The 16,051-nt window shown below is 37.6% G+C and overlaps 1 long non-coding RNA gene across 1 annotated transcript; it reads right to left on the reverse strand.

Moving 5' to 3' along the window:
• Positions 1–212: 212 nt before the first annotated feature.
• On the reverse strand, positions 213–11,742 carry LOC104912775. The gene is made up of 3 exons (XR_794881.3): positions 11,634–11,742; positions 11,312–11,437; positions 213–405 (listed from the first exon to the last, which is right to left on the reverse strand). It is a non-coding gene; the product is annotated as an uncharacterized LOC104912775 (long non-coding RNA).
• Between the last annotated feature and the right edge of the window lie 4,309 nt (positions 11,743–16,051).

A 16,051-nucleotide genomic window follows, 5' to 3' on the forward strand; every position in this document is an offset into this window, starting at 1 on the left:
GTCTGCCACACCGAACTGAACTAAAATAACTGAGGTTATTTTTTGTGCTGTGTGTATATCCCAGTATTTCAGGCTTTGAACTTTGGAAAATGCTGGAAGCTTCCCAGAAATCAGGCAAGAGATATCATAGGAGCTGCATTTCTCATAGTCCTTCAGCATTTTTGCGATTTTAGCTAGAACCAAAATGAAAACAAAACAAAACAAAAAAGCACAACTTTCCAATACTCCTAAGCTTTATTATTTTGGTTGCTTTATATCTGTTAGACTTTTTGTCATCTGTAGGGTGGTCACAGGTGGAATTGGTACACCAGTTTGCTTCACATTTGCTGTAGAATTCCTTGTCTCCAGTACAGCTTCCCAGCTCAGCATTTCCTGGTGCATTTCAGATACTGAAAAGTTATGTGCCTGAAATATTTGTAGAAGAAGGTAAATATTGTTTAAATATTTTCCTTCAAATTCTTGATATAAGTAAAATATCCTTTTATACTGCATGAGAAATGGAGAATAAAAGGGCAGTAAACATGCAATTAGGAAATAAAATTCTAGTCTGCATTCATCTAGTTCTCTTGTCCCTGACACAAAGGGGAAAGAAGTTAGTCTTGTGTATGGAAACTGTTGAGTCACAGCCTGAATCACTGAGTGAGCACCTGTGGAAAGGAGCCGGTCAGCCCTGAGAGCACAGGTGAAGGCAATTCAGCTGTGTGACCAGGAGGGGTGGAGCTTGGCTGCACCTCTCTTAGACGTCATTTAAGGGCTGACTGGCATGGGAAGGTTCTCTGGTTGGAGATACCTCCCTCGTGGAATTTTTTTCTGTGAGCCTAGATCTTTGGAGACGGGTGAGCACCTTTACTTTTCCTTTGAAATGCCATCCTATCTGTGCTGGTCCCTTTGCTGTTACATACTCCTGTATTGCCATTCCACCACATTAATCTTTCTGATTGTAACAGTCTTGTATTAGGCCAGAAGTTCTCAGCTGAAGTTTGTCAAGCTGTTTGAGTTTCTGCTATTCTGAAGTCCAGGTTAAAATGATTTAGTCCATTGTTTGTTCCTAAAATTTTAAAGGGATATTGCTTGCTGCTGTAAATTCTCAGGCTAGTCTGTGTTGAGGCTGGAATGAATGCAGAATGGGAAAATGATATATACATATATACATATACATACATACATACATACATACATATATACATATATATATATATATTTTTTTTTCATAGTTTTCTCATTCTTTTTCTTCAGTGACTTGCAAAGAAAACATGAAAACTAGGTCACAACCTTGCTATAATGAGTTCTGTTTGGACCATGTATTCCTCTGGACAGGAAGCATGCTGAGCAGAGTGTCTGCAGCACAACAGCATCCCAAAGGGCAGAGGCTGCCTAGGGCTAGATGTGGGGGAGTGATGTATCATGAGCTGCTCCAAAATAGCTTCTGTAATTCTTTTCCCTGATTCCTCCAATCAAGTAACTGTTATGTTCTACTGAATGTAGAATGACAGTATAACACACAAAGAAGTTTACTGTAGCATTACATTCTAGAGTAGAGAACTGTTCAACACTGTTGTTAGGCACTAAAGTATTCTAAATCTCCCAGGCAACAGTCTGCAACCTAATCTTGTCCTTGGCTCTGCAAGGTGTGAACACGTCAACGAAGTGAGGGTTTGGCCAGCATGCAGGGAACATGCTGGGACAATCCACCATATGTGGAATGTGCGATGTAGGTATTCTCGTCATGGTACTCGCATCCATTTCACCAGCACTCTTTGGCCCTCATCTCTCCTGCTTAAGCTCAGCGGTGTTGTGCTTTGCTTTGTGCCATTTTGAAAGATAACTCCACCCAGCGGTATAAATTAAATGCTGATCAAGCTTTGAAATATGAATTAGCTTTTATGAGTGTAAATACTGCTACTGCTGAGTTGGTTTTGGCCCAGACGTGCCTCAGGCTTGTTCACTGGGTATTATGCATCCAGACAAAATGCTGTAGTGGTTATCCATGTGATAGTGCATGTGATACTGGGAGAGAGTATCTAAGGAAGATGCTGCTGATTCATAGGATAAAAGAAGTCTTCTGAGAGGACTCAATAGTTGATCTGTTTGCCAATGTGAATGCGAAGCTAATTTTCAGCAGAACTGAAAGGAAGGCAGAGTATTTTGTGGGGAAAGAAATACTGGCCTTTGAAGTCTGGAGACATAGGAAACCTTATGGCATCTCTGATAAAATTCTGCTCAGCAAAATAAAGGGTTCATTAGGAGAACTCTCAATTGTCTTTTCCTGTTCCTGATTTACTCTAGCTGTAAATCCTACAGACTGTTTGACATGAGTCACAGGACCTGTTTGCTAAGGGCAGTAACCTCTGGGTGTTTTGGAGAAAGTAAGGACAGGAGCCACAGAAATCAGAACTGCAGTCTGAGCCGATGACTGCTGGAACAAGATAATAAACATCTCTTTAAAAGAAATCTTACACAGGCTGCCTAAAAGTTGCCTAGGATAGGCCTTTCTCTAAAAGCTATCTTGCAGCAGATTAATTAATGCAGACAAACTTCTATGTATCTTTCTTCTGTTCCTTTATAACAGCTTCTGACGTTCCAGGCAGCCAAAGACTATGACAGAACAAAATACTTCTCTGTATTTAATGATCATGTTTTTAATTTGAATCTGTCAGGAGATTGGTTGAGTAGAGTCTGCAAACTGTCAGGCAAGAATCTTCTAAAAATAAAATGTTGCTAGCAAGATACTTAGAGAGCGTAAGGTGAAGGAGTTCCGATCTATAAATAGGTTTAGGAAGAATCAAACTTGAATTGACTGACTTCTTTAGGGATATGGCCATGTTTCAAAGATATTTTAAATGAGCCTAAATCCTGACTATGAAGATTAGATTTCTTTCTTCCTACTGTTCCAGGTACTCTCCAAAGCTCCTGCAACGAAGGGGAATTACACTGGAAAGCATGTGTGGTGGCAGGTAGGCATAGGGTGTCTGCCAGCAGGAATCTAGTGGTTTCTGTGACCCTACATTCATGTACAGCTGTTGTCTTCATGTAGTTTTTTTTTTTATCAGTGTCAAACACAAGCCTTCCAAGAAGGAAAAATGCATGAACTGCTTAGGGATGAGTCACAGAGCTGCAGCAGCTGAGTGCATGGCTCACGTTGGGAAGGTTTGCAGTGCAAGCTGTGATCAGGGCGTGCCTGGCAGGGAGACTGCAGGAGCAAGGAGTAGCTGGCAAAGAGAGATATGAGTTGGAGTCAATGAAAAACCACTCTGTTTTGAGTGTTATGTTTCTAAGGTAATGGGGAAACTTTCTTAAGCAGAAATTTACCTTCAAAGAAGTAGAAATTGTTCTGTATAAACATTTTCTAGACATGCCATCAAGAGGGGAAAACTTGCATTTTTGATATTGTTACCAGAACAAAATATTTTTCTGACAGTAAGCTTCTCTCACCAGTTTCATTCAGGTTTCACAGTGCTAAAATAAAAATTATAAGGCGTTTGTTTTAGGTGTGTCAGCTAACAGACTATATAATTTATTTACACACTGTAAATATTTTAAAAAGGAACAGTATTGTATAGATTTGATGTAACATAGCTTAAAAAAAAATCCAAGTCTTGCTCAATGTGTCAACTATTCACCTTTTAATTAAAAGATCTTATGAAGTTTCTTTTGAATTGTAAGAATCTACAAATACAATGATTGAGTGCATTTTAATTTCATTGTTTTAGTTTCTGCTGCTAGACCCATTATTGATTAATTCTAAAAATGACAGATTTCATTTGCAGCCACTGATATGCTCAGTTCAGGGCAGTTCAAAAAGTGGTACCATAGAACAGTAATAACCTTTATTCATCTTCCTAAAGATAGTATTACCAAGGATAAAGACCTGTATTCTGGTGATACCTGTATGTTAGTTGTAGAAGAAATGCAATGCTGTCTGTAGATTAAAAAAGAAAATGGCAAAATAGTGTCTTCATGAATGGGACCGTGAAGTTAGAGGTTTGGATTCCATTTTTGGCACTGAGTAACAGAGCTTGTGCTAGGTTATGACCATTAATACTACAGGTGCTTTGGAGTTGTAATGTTCTGTAAAATATTAGGATGGCACAGTTGAAAGGACCTAGTTGAGTGCTGCAGCCACAGTGCCTGGTGTGTAGCACTGCAGTGACCAATAGGTATCCTATAGGCCTTATTTCCAGCTGTATTATTTGACACTGGCTGCATGAAAATGAATACAAAAATGCAGCGGCAAATGAAGTTTGTGGTGGAGCTGCACACTTCCGTCCTAGTGAAAGACACAAACAGGAACGTGGCAGGGGCAACCCCCGATCTGACTGCTGAGCTACCTTGGGACTGGCTAAGGGCACATGTGTCCAGTTGTGCCTGGCTTCAGCCTTTTTGCAAACTTGGCAGTGTTTAGATTCTCTGCTTTCCACTTTCGCAAGAAGCAGTAATTAGGAAAGCAATTTGCCTATATCTTTTCAGACTTCATTGTTTTATCCATCTTCCTTTAGAGAATGATGGCGTGGTTTGGAGTTAAATCCTTTAGGTGCCAGGTTCCTATTTACTAGGTTGTGTAAAAAAATATTTTTAGTCTTATTTTTCGTAATACATTGTTTTCTGCCTCCTGTTAGAATTTCACTTTTTATAGAAAATTTATCACTAGATGTCAGTCATACTGTGGATTATCTTGTAGACTCAAAATAGGTTTTAACACATTTGCTTTCTCCTTTCTTTCAAATAAATCCTCCTAATATTCTACCTTTAAAGTAGAAGTGCTTCTTACTAAGGAGCACTATTGTCAGGCTTTTTTGTTATAGTACTTTGTTAGAAATGTGTCTAACATACAAAAGTGATGGCTTACTGGGCTTTCATCAATTCTTAACCTGTTTCAAATTAGAATCAACATTATCTTTGGAGCTCTGTGATTCAGCTCAGGTGTCTGTAATTCTTGGTGGGAGTGGGGACTGTTCACAAGAGGAAAGAACTCAGTTTTTATACAGACTTGTCTTCAAATTCCTATATAAATCACTAACATAAAAGAACAGTGTTGTAGCTGAGATGGACGTACGACTTATTTGTCTGTAGCCTGTCAGAAAGTATAAATTTATAGCACCACTATTATTAGTAAGGTCAGATGTCATCTTTTTTCTTGTTAAGTTTCTGTTTAGACATTTATAATTATTTTACTTTGGAACAACTTCATCAATTATATCCCTGCTTCTATAGACCGTTTGGTACATAGATCAGCTATAATTTTATCAAAGTCTATTCTATGTTTCTAAAGAGGAGCTACTTCTCTCATTCTTTCAAAGATGTTAGCAAATTCTGCACCATATTGAGTTCCTTTTGGCTGCAGGTGAAGAATTCAACAGCTTGTGGGAGTGCTAATTTGAGCTAATAATAACTTCAGTGACCTGCCTTGGCTTTAAAATGCCTAACAGAATTTACCCTGTCCTTGAAGGGTAGAGATTTTGTTTCAGTGCACATGCCTGATTAGGGATGCTTATGCCTTCATGGTTCTGTGTTTAGTGTTTGTATACAATTAGCTAAGTGGGTGATGCTGAGGAAGCAAGAGAAAGAAAAGACAAAGACATCTCACAAAAATACTACACCAGCTTCATTATTAGAGGGATTTGTACTTTTAGCTAAACAGCCTTGTTAAAGCAAGAAATAATATTAGGAAAGCGATTAGAATAGGATTTGAATTATTCATAGTTAAACATTTTCTATCTGGTTTTGGGACTTTTTTTGTGGTTAATTTGCTGAAATATGTACTTAGTCTGAAGGAAATCAAAGCTTGAATTTGAACAAGTTCCCAAAAAGCTCTGAGATATGAGATTTTTATTTTATCTGGCTGATAGTTTGTGGAAGGTGCAGAAAATAAGTGCATTTTCAAGGAGATCCCCTTAAATATTTCCTGTGTAAATATTAACACTAGACAGAAAATAAATACAAAATTATTTTACATTAAATTTACATGAGTTATTTATTATTATGAGTTATTAGGTTTATTTTCTGATTTTTCTTCTGGTGAAGTAAATCTTAAAAGAGGGACTCCTTGAGTAGAGTCTTTAGTTCCTCATTAGACATTTGGTTTCAGTGCTACCAGAGCAACTTTAAACCGATCCCTCCCCATCCTGGTGCCTCCTACTCATTCTTGGCTTCCTGTGGATCCCCTTCATTGTTCCATTACAGCTTTTTGCTCAGTTGCACAGTGAATAAAATGAGGAAACCAATCCAGCTAAAAAAGAAGATGACCAGGAAAAAAATAGTACTATTTTTTCAACAGGATTGGTTTCCAGGCTGTTTTGCTACAAGCAGTAATACTAGCACAATGGAGAGGCTTGTGAATTAATCGCCACCAGTGAATGAAGCAAGGGTTGTTTAAGTGGTTAATTTCACTAAATGTATCATTAACTACAACCTTTTACTTTAAAAGATTTTGAAGACTCATCTGTCATCTTAGAACACAGATTAAATTAAAAACAAAAACCACAATCAAGTGTTGGAGGCCTTGGGTTTCTTTAGAGGTGCATGGACATGGAATGCCAGCCCTTCTCCTCTATTAAAATAAGTATTTGATTAGGTTGTTGCATTTGTTAGCTTCTTAACTTGGAGTAACTCATGCTCTCAGATGTATGTTGGCTTTTATTGTTAAAGGGCATTCCAAAAATCAGCAAAAGAATATTTGTTTGACTGCCTCAGCTGGTTGATTTAACTTGCTCAGGTGCACAGTTCTGGACTGAGTGAGCAGCTACCTGCACAGCTCGAGAAAAGATATTGGTTTACTGCATTTTCCATTTCCCTGCACCATCCATGAGCGTAAGACTCATCAATCAACTTTTAAAAACATGATTTTTTTTTTTTCTCTAGAATCACAGAATGGTTTGGGTTGGAAGGGACCTTTGTGGTCACCTAGTTCCAATCCCCTGCTATAGGCAGGAACACCTCCCTCTGCCCAGGTAGCTCACAGTCCCACCCAGCCTCGCCTTGAATGCTTCCAGGGAGGGAGCATCCATCAATAACCTCGCTGGGCAACCTGTTCCAGTGTCTCATTGGAAGAGGCTACTGAGTGTGAACGTGGTAATTTTTTTTCTTTGCTTGAATCAAAAGCATCAATTTTATGTAGAAAGAATTGTAATTCACATTTGGCCTATTGCCAAAGCAGGAAAATTTATCACCCATTCTTGGCATGTGCAGATAGATGTCCCCTTCTGTCTCTTTCGTGAGTTATTGCATATGCTGCCAGGAAATCTTAATCATGCTTCTTGGAAGCAGCTGCTGGTCTGTCCACCCGCTGCCAAGCTATCCTATTGTATGAGTATGACTTAGCTTCAGTGAAGTCTCCTAACTCTAGCTAACATATAGGAAAAAGGTCACTGTGCTAAGGGCACCCGAGGGGACCATATGGTCTTATGATCTACATCATCAGGATTGTACCACTGCCAATGCAACTCTGTTACTAACCCCAAAGCTCCACACACATTAGTCATAACTATGTTTTCAAAATGAAGTGTGTTGTATAACCTGGGCTGTACAACAAAATAAGAAAACAAAAGAATTTTCTTGAATAATGAATGAACCTGACCAAGTTGAGTTTGAACATGCTAGCCAAGGAGTTTAAATCAGAGAAAGAGATTGCTGTGCCATTCTGTCTGAGGTAAGGAATAGAGCTTGCTTTCAGTCTGTGCTGGCAAATTATAACTCTCAAGCTAGAAGACTGGATCATTTGTGTCCTCTGAGTTTGTTGGCTTTACTCTCTGTTCTGCTGTCAGCTAGTATTAGATCACAGAACCCAAATCACACAGAAGGAGTGGAAAGTTAGGGCACAGGTCATTATTACAGTGAATACACTTCAGGGAAACTTATTTAATCTTTAGTATGTGAACTCTTAAGAACTGTAAGCTGGTGGAAGTGATGTTCACCTTCAGTGTTAAAGGTTATCATCTCATCATCTTAGCAGACTTTTGATTTCTTTCTGCAATTTAAACAGCTTTTAAATATTCTGCAAGTCTCTTATATTGCTAGTATTTTTTCAGCTTTGTGTAGAAACAATTATCTTGGTACTTGTTCAGAATACTACTGAGGAGTTCTGTATAGGCTTTGGAGAATTTGATGCTCCTAACAAATCTCTTATGTCTCTAGCTATAAGATTGGAGAATAACGAAAAAATAACTATTTAAGTTCCAGCATAATCTGTTTCCATGGTGTATTTTATAATCCTAAAGGTGTTGCATTCACTTTCGGGCACAAAAATCTAGCCAAACAGCCAGCTGTGACTCCCTCATGTCAAAAGTGCAGACTTAATATGCATTTCTGTCAGCTACTAAGTTCCTCTGATCTGCACAATGAGATGGCATATTAAAATATGTTCTTATGTAGTTTAATGCAATGGAAAGCACAGCAAGGACAGGAGAGCAGCAAGATCCCAGGCCACAGCAAGTGAGGATTTGCTCAAACACAACAGCAGTGGGCACATAAAAAAAAGAATCTGCTTATCTTCAGAAGGCCCTAGGCATGCAGGAATCCCCAGAGAGGTGCCCCTGCCACCACTGTCAACCCTTAAATTAGGTCTGGGGAGGGGCTAATCCTGGTTCCACCCCTACCAGTCACTCAGTGCATTTCATTGCATGCTCCTGAGCTCCCCTGGGCTGGCCCTGCCTTCCCACCAGGTTCTCAATCACTGGTTCAAGCCATGACTTAGCATTTCCACCACACCTAGCAAAGGAATTTTATTTTTCTAGGAGAAGATTCAAAGTAAATGAGAGCTTATGTTAAAATACTTTTTCCATATTTTTAGAAAAAATCAGCTTCAGGAATTTTTTTTTTTTTTGAGGTGCTTATTTCTAGTCTTTTTGTGGGATGCTGTATTTAGATAATGAACATTTACCAAAAAAAAAAAAAAAAGCAACATTTTTTTCCAGCTAAGTAAATATACAAGAAAACACTGGCATTTCAGAAGCATTCTGTGGCTTTTTAATAGCTTCTATATGTGTTTTAAATATGCTTGGTTTGCTTGGTAATGCAGTCCATCTTATTCTACAGAATTGTAAATTAAGAACCTGTAATATATACATAAACATAACTTACTTAATTTGAAGAAAAAGTTTTGCATATATCTAGCTACAGTGTTATAGCTGCAGTCTAAATGGTATAAATTGCCTTTTGTAATGTAATTTATTTTATCATACAGATGAATAGACCACTACAGAAAAAAAATGAAGCAGAGATCCTTATTTGCTGAGTGCAAATAACTGAGGGGGACTTACAGACTTAGGTGGGGATGGGTTTTTTTATAGGCAATTGTTTATGCTAAAATTTCATCCCAGACTCAGCTTTGAGAAGGCCTCGTGTCTCCATAATGTCATTCTGTTTATTGCTGTAGTTTCTGCTATGGCAGGAATAAGCAAGCTTCAGGATATTTAGGTACATGTACCATGCTTAGTGAAAGCTGTCTTCACTTGAAAGTGTTAAAAGGCCTCTCACAGAAGGCTAAAATCTATACTGCCCTTCCTTAGTGAAGTTTAATGCTTTACTGCTGTTCTATTGTGGCATACAGATCTACCTCACTGAGACTGGTGTTAGGTGGGACTGCTTTGATCATAGCGCTATCTGAGCTATGCAGAGAGATCATCTACAGCAGCAGTGAGACAGAGCTCTGTAAGATCATCTGTACCAGCTCCTGCACAAAGCCAGTGTTGGACTGGGGAAGGACAACAGATTACTTTAATGTAAACATATCACTGGAATTAGTTGTACTGATTTAAGACTTAAAGGAGATGAAAGTCTCAGTTCAACATAATGGAATTACCAGGGCCTTTAAACTTCTGACTATCTGCAGCAGAGCTACTTAGGCTCTGTAAGAACACATTCCAGATATTTTCTTTCCAAAATTTTCCCAATGTATCTGAGTTGTTTCTTAAATCACAGTCTTTGTTTCAACACACTGTCATTTAGGTGAATCTACTAGTGCTAAGATGACCTGTGACCGGTCTTTTGCAGCCCACAAGCAAGAGTTTAAGCTACAGCAGCAGTGAGCAAACAAGTCCACCAAGATGGCAGGACTATGTCATGAGGGGAAAGGGAGACGGAGAGAGTGAAGTGGCTGACCTTGCTGTAAAAGTGCCACAGATTGTGAGAGTAGGAGATGTGTGAGCTGGCATGAGATGAGAGCTGTGATTAATGCTCTGATGTTTGGTTCTCCTAAACATACAGAACCTGATGAAGATTTCTGACTAGCTTGCTAAGAGTTAGCAGCTTACACAGAGGTGTGCAGGCCTTGCTGCCTTGGTGAGCCAAGTTATGACATTATTTGAAATTTATAGTTCTTATTGTGTTTTACATCAAGATTTTATTTTCCTCAAAATGAAACCCCAAGTGAAGTTTAGTGTGCAGGATCAAAGAAAAGCGGTCTGTGCCTATTACATATAAAGCATTTTTATAGCTAATTGCTTTTATGACTGCTAATAGTAATTAATATAAATGCGAAACACAGTTACTAAAATAAGTGATGCTTCTGTGAATGAGCTAATCTTGTTTTACTTCCAGCTGAGCAAAAAGTTACATTTAACCCCTCCAGACTTAGAGCATTAGAAATGAAGTCAGATAAGGAGGAAAACCAGTGGTTGCAGCATACAGCTTAGCAATGAGGGCAGCAATGAAACTGTCTCTGTCAAGCACAACAGAGAGGTTTAAGAAACAGTTTTGTGATGCGTTGTCCTGGTGCAGCAATCTCATGGGTACTGACTTAATGTGTCAAAATGTCAAAAAAAAAAAAAGTATCCCCATGTAAATGATAGAGATCCTATAAAGATATCTTCTACAGTACTGCAGTATTTCTCTCACAAAACAAACATAGCACAGATGCATCTCTTTCACTCAAGAATTGTCACTCGCTTGAAGTGAAAGACAGCCAGTTCAGAAATTGAAAGCTTCAATACTGTCAGACAGCTAGAGATTTTTATTCATAGTAAGAGACTGAATGTTTCCACACCAAGAGGACTGTTAACTGCGACCAGCTCAGTGTATATTTTCAAACTAATGCATTTTTAATATAGCCTTCAGCAGAAGTTTTGTTAAAGGTCAGTCTACTTGAAGTCTATACTGGAATGTATAGATTGCAATTGAGAAAGTTTTGGTTTTTGATTACAAACAACTATATTTTCCAATAATCAGAGACGGGTATATATGCCAGTGTATTAAGGGAACACTCTCAAACAAACAAAAAAAGCATTTGAACTTGTTGATTGCTCGGTACTCAATGCTACTTACATTTCATAACAAACATTTCAAATAAAGTTGATCATTATGTTGGAAGGAATATTACCTTTTTTCTTTCCTCCATGTGTATTTGTTGGGATGATAATCCAAGAAATCAACAAAATAGAGAGAAGTTGCAAACTTTTCATTTCTTCTTTGTCTGAATGAGAGCTGGGTAATTGACTGCTAAAATCTGCCAATAGATGAGAAAAAGGACAGAACTATCAATGCTTTGTGAGAATTCCATTGCCCATTAATCATTAACCCTGAAATCTCCCCTTCAGTGGCCCACTTTTCATTTTTTTGGAAAAGAAAAAAATTCGCCTATTTCCAGTCTTTTTATTTTAAGCCACTTGTGGCAGAAATAATTTGGAATTGGATCCTCTTACCTGCTCAACAGTACTCAGCTCTGAATGCAGTGGACTTGAGGGTGTTTGTGCTCTGAAATACTGCTAAAGGCCATGGGTAGCTAACTCAAATTTGGTTGGTCAACAGCACAGTCTGAATACATTGCGAAATAACTGCGAGAGCTGAAGGTTAATCTAAATATTTCATTAATGTAGACAAATCTTGGAATGAGAAACATCTGAAATTCTAAATGTAATAAACTCTTATTACAGTGATAAAGTTGCTCTTGAAAAATTGCTAAATATTTCCTTTCAAATTTAGTGGACACACTTTTATCACAAAAAAATTATTAGTGAAGCACAGTTAGCTAACATCTCTCTCCATTGGCAACTAGATAATCATTATGAAATGTATGTAATAATTAGAGGAGTCATTTCAGAGAAGGGATTCTTATGAATACAATGTGTTTTATACTGGAAATGAATGCAGAATTTTAATTAAGATGAGGTGTGTAAATGCTGTAGTGAACTAGTGTGAACTGCAAGGTGTGACAAGACAAAAATGTCTCTCAAGTAGTCAGCATATGTTGCCATGGAGTGGATTCCAATGAGCAGGACAAAATGCTCATCTGAGAGCCTGGTTATCATCAGTCTGGAGCATCATCATTTTCCCACATCGATCATTATTCCTGAGACTTACCCTAACTCATTTCAAACAACCTATTTGGCAATTACTACGTAGTTGTGGCAGCACAGGCATGGGCTGAAAATCAACGTGCACTTTCATTATCTGTTCCATTACCATCCTATGTGGGTAAATATTGCCAACCTCTACTGTTACCTGCATGTCTGAGCTAGTATATAATCAGCCAGGTAGGTTTATACCATACTTCATTTATGTTCTTTTACAACATTGCAAAGTTCTCCTTTGAAAGAGGCCTCTGACACAGTAAATTTTCTTCTATGTTCTTGAATGATTTAAGTGAAAAATGTTGTCTTCTAAATAGTCCTACACAATCAAGTAAAACTTTTTTCAGAACTTTATATCCTTCTAACAGATGACAATGCGTGCATGTGGGGCTGGAATATTTAATTGCCATCGGTGTTGGAAAAAACTCCTTTAGATTTGAGTTTGAGGGGTAAGGGAAGAGATGTTCTAGATGGCATCAGGGAACCTTCAGCAAGAATTCAGGCTGTGATGGTGGATAGGAAATGCTGTGTTTCAGCAAAGTTAGCACTAATGGAAATTGCCAGTATGGTTGAGCACAGACTTGCAGCAATCACCAATAATCAATAAAGTAGGGACTGCTTAAGGGAGATAGAATTTAAGTTTTTCTGTAGACAGGAACTGCTCAGGAACAGTGTGGTAGATATGTTAGATACCAAACAAACTGTTGGATGTTTATGAAGAGATTGCCTGGACTGTAGGGATCGGTCTTTGAGTTTATTTATCAATAGACAATGCTGGGAAACCAAAATGGCATTACAAGCATCTTAGGAAGGATTTGACTCAATGATCTGATGGTTGGGCTTGATGAGCTCATGTTTTTTTACAACCTAGATTATTCTATGATTGCTTAAATTGGTAAGAGGAAAAATGAGACTTGGAGGAGACAAAAGGAGGAGGTACCCGGAACTTGATTTTCTCCTTGCAATGCTTCATTTGGCAATTCTGCATCAATCATTGCTAGCATTAATTTATCTTGTAGCATTGTTGCCAGAACATCAGCAAAAATGGTGACAGAGTTAAGCAGTGTTATGGGAATAATTATCTAGTATTTGAATGAGAGTTTCCAGAGTGTATATTCAAGATGAGTTTATGTAGCACAAAATTGCATGCTATGGCACATGAGTCCACAGAGAGCAGATATGTTTATATTCTGGGGGAAGGAGCTACTCACTGTATCCTCTCTAATGTTGCCACACTAGGCGTTGTTGTAGTGTGCTTCTTTTTGCCTGGATCTGATCTATACGATTTGCATGAATAGTTCCAATTACCTTTTTATCAGGTCATTAAAAAAAAGAATGCATCTCCTGCAATGCAATGCTCATTAGAGGCAGAAGTCTCCTGACAAATAATTTTTCCATGAATTCAAATATTGAAATTGTAACCTTTGCAGTCTTCAACATGATTATCTGGTCAATCAAGGAAGTCACCTACTTTGGCTGAGCCACTCTCTCCTCTTGGTTAATGATAATATTTGTATAGAATATATGAAATTCCATAAATATATAACCTAAATTGTTTCAGGAATTTTCCTTGTGTAGTAAATATAACAGGAAAGAATCTTTGATGCATTACGATAATAGAAAAAACTTTTTATCTTAAAAATTACCTGAAATTAAGTTACGGAATTTAAGTTTTAAATATGTCATCCATAAAATGTAAACGACCCATTTAAGAAAAATTGTTGTTGTTCTTCCAAATCAGTGAATTTGACATTTTTTTTCCCGTAACACCCAGTATTTGCATATTACTTCATTTGCCACAGTGATATCACTCACGTCTACTCTGGTGTTCTGGATGTTTTTTTTTTTTTAACCTTAAACTCAAAAAGAGATAATCGAGATTGTTCTTTTTGATCCATTATTTATATGAAACAGACACCTACTCTGTGTTGCATGGAGGCTAATGCTTGCCTACCTTACACGAAATAGAATCTTTTCTTAAACATGCAGCTTCCAAAAATAAAATTCAAGCTTGTGTTACTGTGTTTATATCTGGTTTACGTGTATATTATAAAAGGGCTTGATACCTTCTCTCATCTGCTAGAGATACTGCTTGTACAACATATACCCAGGAGGTATGCTCTTAATCAGAATTGCCATCTGCTTCTTGGCTAATGTTCCAATTATAGTTAGACGTCTTGCACTTATTCACATCTATAATAAAATTTATGGTTTCACTATTGAAAAGCAGCATGTGACTAATGGTGTGTTTTACCATGCAAGCTTTTTCTGAAATACATCTTCTTAATCAACTTAAATAAAGGGACACAGAACAGAAATCTGTCACGTAATCTTTGTTTTCCCCCCCCGAGACCAAACTGTTCATCAAGATTGTTTTCAATCACCTGAAGACCAATAACACTGTAGTACAAGATGTTCTTTCAGGTTTAGAAGATATTTTATGGACTAGAACTTTAGCTGGCATAAATTGGCTCCTGTGAAGCTATAACAATTTTCACCAGCTGAGGACCCACTCTGTGTTCCTATAATTATCCACTGACATCTGAAAAAAGATTCATATGAATGGTTATACTAATACATCTGAGATTATAGAGCAAGAAGATTATGTGGTTGAATTTTTAATGCAACTTTTGAATTCAGAATTTATTATGCTAGTTTCATCATTCCTAAGATTTTTTTAATATCAAATAACTCTGAAGAGATATTTTTAGATGGACTTCTGTGTGTATTCATCGCCTATATCAAACATACAACAGCTGTTCGGGAGCCTGGAACTTGCCAGCACTACTGAGTGATCAGACTTTTCAGTAATACATTTATAAATGGTTATAAATTTATGAACTGGTAAGCAAACTTTGCTTTCTCATATGAAAGAAGACCACTCTTTTTCTTAAGTGTAGTCTTGTGAAATATGAGTTTCTTTTACAAGGTGAATGCCTTACTCAGTAGCCCCTGGTAAAGTAGCCTTCTTCCCAGGACTCATCACTGAGAATATTGTCTGACTTTCTCTGTGTATGCACAGCTGGGACTAACAATTACATTCTTGCACTTTCCAGTTTCCTTGAAGTTTAACACATTCTGTAGAAATGTAATTTTTAATAAATTTAAAAGTATGCTTCACTGAATACCTTGTATTAGCTGTAAACAAAAAAGAGAACCAAGATACAAATGCCAAACATAAAGAGAATCGTGCAGTAAACAGGTCATCTGCTCCTACTATGGACTAAAGGAAAAAAAGCATTTTTTGTTTCCTTCCATGTTAGCGTAGTGCTTTTTGTAACAATACATGGCTTGTTTAGTTGCTTTAAAGAAATGCTGTTCTTTAGCTTATGTGTCAGCCTCATGGGTACTCTGTTCACTTGGGGCACGTCACTGAAAGCTTCACAAATCAGCAAAGCACAGAGCAGTTGAACCAAGTAAAAGGGCACAGCAAATCCCAGTAAATCTGCCCACGCCTTTGCACTGTGTGAGGAATATTCTGTGCCTGCATATTCCTCCTGCCTTAAAAAAAGGTAAGGAGCCTGACTGCTCTCTGACTGTTTTTTACAGCAAGTTCTGCTGTGTACTGTGCTATGTTTCTGCATGATTGTATACTACTAGAAAGTATCATACAGCCAAGCTGCAAATTTTCCCCACCTTCATTCTATCTTACTTGGGTTTTCAGCACTGTCTGTGCTCTATCTCAGGGATGATTATGTGGCCTGTAAAATTTTATATTGAATTTATCATTGTTAAAGCAAAAATTTTATATAGCTATGATTTCTGACTTC

Source organism: Meleagris gallopavo, chromosome 12 (assembly GCF_000146605.3).
Source record: "Meleagris gallopavo isolate NT-WF06-2002-E0010 breed Aviagen turkey brand Nicholas breeding stock chromosome 12, Turkey_5.1, whole genome shotgun sequence".
Taxonomy (NCBI): Eukaryota; Metazoa; Chordata; class Aves; order Galliformes; family Phasianidae; genus Meleagris; species Meleagris gallopavo.